General features: G+C 34.7%; 1 protein-coding gene across 1 annotated transcript in view; it reads right to left on the bottom strand.

The window, feature by feature from the left end:
- Positions 1-2,024: 2,024 nt before the first annotated feature.
- LOC106471510 (omega-amidase NIT2-like) overlaps positions 2,025-4,910 on the bottom strand; it is a gene marked incomplete at its 5' end in the record, with an annotated part of 32,310 nt that continues 29,424 nt past the window's right edge. Inside the window, one exon of the mRNA XM_013932111.2 lies at positions 2,025-2,646. The remainder of the gene's footprint in view (positions 2,647-4,910) is intronic.

The following is a 4,910-nucleotide window of genomic DNA, read 5'->3' as shown; positions in this document are numbered from 1 at the left end:
GAAAATAATATAGACACTATTTCCAGCCTAGTTTGTTACCTTTTTTAGGGTCTGTAGTTGTAGGCTTGAAAACATAATCTTTGCATTTTGATTTGTGTTTCTGTGCCCCCCAGTGGCACAGCGATATGTCTGCGGACTTACAACACTAGAATTCAGGTTTTGATACCCGTGGTGGGCAGAGCACAGATAGCCCATTGTGTAGCTTTGTGCTTAATTACAAACAAACATGTTTCTGTACTTTTTCAACAATCCCTAATTCCCCCTTTTAAATTAAGAATTTTTAATTATCTTCTTACTTAAATTTTTTATATCCATTTATGGAGAATACATTGTAAGCTTCATACATGCATATGCATTCAGTTGAATGTTACATGTTTTTCAACAATTTGTTGCTGCATTGGCTTTTTGTCCACCCAACCATTATTTGCTGAGCCAAATGGTTTTGTGCCCGAGGTTTCCTGTAAACATGCATTTAACAAGCACTGAGTACACAGGAAGCTGCTAACAACAATATCACATACATTATGTACTTATAGCAACATAAAACCAACTTTCAATGAAAAATAATGAACTTTTTAAATACGTCATATACATTCACAGAATTTCATGTAGTATATCTGTCTAAGTTTTGGTGCAAAATACCCAGCCCATTTTGCTGTAGGCTTGTGAAACAAAAATGTGAATAATAGCAATAAAATAATACTGAAATAAGCACTCACAATTTCAGAGAAGTACAAAAATTAATAGAATATATCACCATTTATAAGAGTAGAGAAATTTACTATAGTAATTGTCTACTGTTAGAAAACTTGAAATAGACACAGAAAACCACATAGAGACAAAGTACAACAGTGAATTCAGGAAATGATGAATCCTCAATGTGACAGTTTCCAGTTAATATGCTTTAGTAAAACATCAGATTTTTTCTATGGCAGAAAGTGAAGGTCTTAGAGACATTCTTCAGAGCAAAAAAACGAAGGCGCTTGAATTAATTTAACCCTACCCTATAACATAATACTGCATTCACTACTATTGTCCACGTTTCAGTAAAATATTCATAGCTATTTTTTCTGTAGTGGTTTGTAAAACTATAATCAATAATAATAAGGCTGAAAACTTATAAAAAAATACACATTGTTTACCCCAATAAGCGAAGTGTATCTGACTAGTATAACAGTGCTTAAATGGCTTCTACATTTCTGTGATGCTTGAATGGTTTCGAAAAGCTTATGTAGGTAGCAAAGAAGAACTTGGAAAATTTTAGAGGGTAGAAATCTTGACTTTCAAGACTCAAAAATAGCCCTACAACCTTTGCTGGAGTTTGTTTAGTAACTGTGCATAGATTTTGGCATCTAGCTGTTTTTGTTGTAGGCTTTGGTGCTTGAATATCTTCGAAGAAAAACATGGCCAGTAGCAATGAAAAAGCTGATAAAATCACTCCTTCTCTTTTAAGAACCAACACAAAATAATCCTATGTCCTGTACAGGAGTTTTTTTAGTAGGTTTGCCCAGGTTGGAATAAAATATGAACAGCCATTTTTCTGTAGGCTCGTAAAACAAGAATAATATGAAGAACAGACAAATTTTGTTTAACAATCAAAAAATCAACTTTTTTGCTATTATTAATATTTGAGCAGCTTTAGCCACAGAATTAGAAGATCTTGAGTGTTGTTTCAAGAACAAGTCTGCTTCTAAAGATGGTTTTTGTGCATCTTAATTTTATCCCACCCTGACTATCCACAATAGTTGTAGTCTCTAATACTAGCTTATTTCATGTAACTAAAAATATATGACTGTAAAGGATGGAAAAGAAATTAGAAATGATAAAGTATATATCAACAAGTTTCATATTTTGTGTATCATGAAGAATTACTTGTGCACAGCTATTTATATTTACCTAAAAATAAAGACTTTATGACAATGAGGTTTTTGTTATTTATGCAGAATTTGTTGCTAAACTGTTCAGTGTTAAATTGCTGTATCAAATTATTATTTTTTTACAATTTAATTTTAAAGAATACAAAATTGACCCATGCTGCACAACCATTTATTTCACAAAATACAATATAACAATAATTTTCCTGACAATTCTTTTGTAAAAATAATTTCAGAAATACATTTTAGAGCATAAAAATTTAGGAAAATCTTTCACATTATTTTTTTATTAAAATCTGAACACAAAGCTATTTTGCATACCACAACTATAGTTACAGGTGTTATGTCACATAATCAATTTAATATAAGATGAACTTTTTTCTGTGAACGAAATTAACAATGATAATGGAGGTGAAAATATTTAGAGTATATTACCACATAGGTTCTGACAGCCCATTAATTATTGAATAGCTTACAATAGGAGATTATAATGATTAGCTTTTTCCTTATTTTAGATTATTGAAAATTAATACAAGTTAAAAAATACTTTGTTTCACATTATTTCATCTTATCCATCAAAAACTAATCTGAACTCAACGTAGTTCTAATTAAATTGCAAAAATCTTGCTGTTCTTAACTTGTTAGAAATCACAAATGCAAGCATGCATACAAGTACAGTATTTCTGATATATGGTGTGGGCACAGTTTTATCCACATGATATCATATTACACAACACTGATCATATATGGGACGTGCCAATAATTCAGTCACCTGCAAAGAACAATGTATAATAAATAAAGTGGAATACTATGGAAATTTATATAAGGTTGTTTTGTATGAAACATAATTGAAATACTATTGATATTATAAGCCTATATTATTAATTCATTTTCTGGGATAATTTAAGCAATCTATCATCAAACAAAAATAATTACCTTCTACCAACAGGTTCTTCATGTTATAACCTTGTAATGCTATGCAAATTGAGGTAATATTAGTACTATTAAAGTGGAAAAAAAAATATTTAAAGTACCAAACTTACTATTTCAAACAAATGAATTTTTAGATTTGTTACTTAAAATTCTACAAACTACTGTGAAGAGTCATAAATACAAAATATTAAGTACTTAATGTTAGGAAACTGTGCTTGAAATAAATCTTGAGTCAAAAAAATATTAATAAGGTGATAGTTCAACAGTTGTTATATTGCACAGACTGACCATTTTGTAAGGACTACTAAATTTTAGGCTTAGGAGATCTTTTCAAGATATGTCTGACTGACTACAGAATTATCTCTTGACTCTACTTTTGCAGATGCTACAAAATAAACATTACGTAAACATCACCAGTGTTTGGTAAGTTAACATTTTCCTAAATTGAAAATTATTTCCAATAATACTTACCTCCTCTCACACTTGTAACTATTACTCGACCTCTAGAACTTCTTCCTTTGGCCATCTAAGCATTGTTCTGATTTTTTCTTACTTGCTCCAGTCTTTTATACCCCACTCAATTGCCCTTGGCAAAATTTGTCTCATGACACTCTCCACCTATGTCAATGCGCCCTCTATCATGGCACTGTATATAAGCACCTCATTCAGATAATGTTATTACTTTTTCGAGACTGACTCAATCTCTAACACCAGCTTTTAGTGGGGAGGAAGGGCGGGACAGTGTGAAAAGGGGTAAGTATTACTGGAAATATATTTTTAATTTAGGAAAATGTTAACTTCCAAAACATACTTACCTCTGCTAAAATCCCACATTGATAAGGTGGAGGGGATGGTGAGGACATTATCAAGATAAAAAGTGTCTGCATAGATCATGGGTGTGCCAACAGGAAATTGGCACCCAAGTAGGGGAACCATACTACATCCAGAACAAGTATGCTCTTCACCCTAAACTTTGTTCCTGTATCATGGGTGGAATTGTACATAAGTGCTCATCACTATAGGCCAGCCCCAACCAGGTAGCCAAGGTTCCACTACTCAGGGTTGTAAGTAAGGGGTCTTGGTCCCTATATCCCAACCTGTAGCCATAAAGTGATACATTCCACACCATTTTAATCACGACGAGAAAGTTAGCAACACAGAAATGGACAAACCTTCTCCTCCACCTGAAGAAGCCCAACAGGCAACACCCTAGGCTCAGAATGACAGAATCATGTATGCCTTACTCAACCAAAGGAACAGAACCCCTCTGGTCTGGAATTATGAACATTCATCCTCACTCTCTAACTGCATGAGCAAGGAGCATTCCACTTGCCCCCAGAATTATGAGAGGACATGAAAAACTGTGTTCAACCAAGGACCTAGGACCTTCACATTAGGTATTAAGAGGTGATAGTGGGCCTCCATCCATGAACACTATACAACCCAACGTTGTTCATAAGAAGGGCCATGCACACCTTAAGCGGATAGCATAGGATCAAATCTTAACCGGTATTAAGAGTAGGTTGGCACTACTCCTACTGACATCTGGGAAAACATCTAGGGACCCAGGTAGGAGGGCCTGCAACTCTGCCCTATTCTCCAAGAGCAGAGGAATTTACTCTAACACTCTGGAGGAAAAGCCTCTGTCCACCACCCTAGCGATTGGAAACTGAGTGTGGTAAGGACTCCCTAGTTCCACTAGTAGAATTTGGGGGGGGGGGGGTGAAGAGATGCGAGTTGGGGAGCCCTGAGGAACAGTGCAATAGGTGAACCAAGTTCCCTCAATTTTTAAAAGCAAACCGACCTTGACATATTCAATCCAGTGATCGGGAGGTATAGGCAGGAACCCCCTTATGCTTTACTCGTTAGTGAATTACACAACAGTAATACTAGCTGGTCAGCTCCTAGATGGTCTTATGGAACACCTTATTTCTACAGAGCCTGTTGCAACCTGACAAAGTATATTCAATTAGTGGTTGCTAGTGAAGAATTGGTTTGATAAAAGCACACCTGTCTTGGCAACACTAGCCACAGCGTGGGATCCTGTGAAAACAAAATAAGGGACCCTGAAAGTTAGAAATAAAATACTCACCCCTCTGGATA

The sequence above is a fragment of the Limulus polyphemus genome, unplaced genomic scaffold (assembly GCF_000517525.1).
Source record: "Limulus polyphemus unplaced genomic scaffold, Limulus_polyphemus-2.1.2 Scaffold4667, whole genome shotgun sequence".
NCBI classification, from domain to species: domain Eukaryota; kingdom Metazoa; phylum Arthropoda; class Merostomata; order Xiphosura; family Limulidae; genus Limulus; species Limulus polyphemus.
The sequence above is the reverse complement of the archived record's forward strand: the minus strand, read 5'-3'. Positions and strand labels throughout refer to the sequence as shown.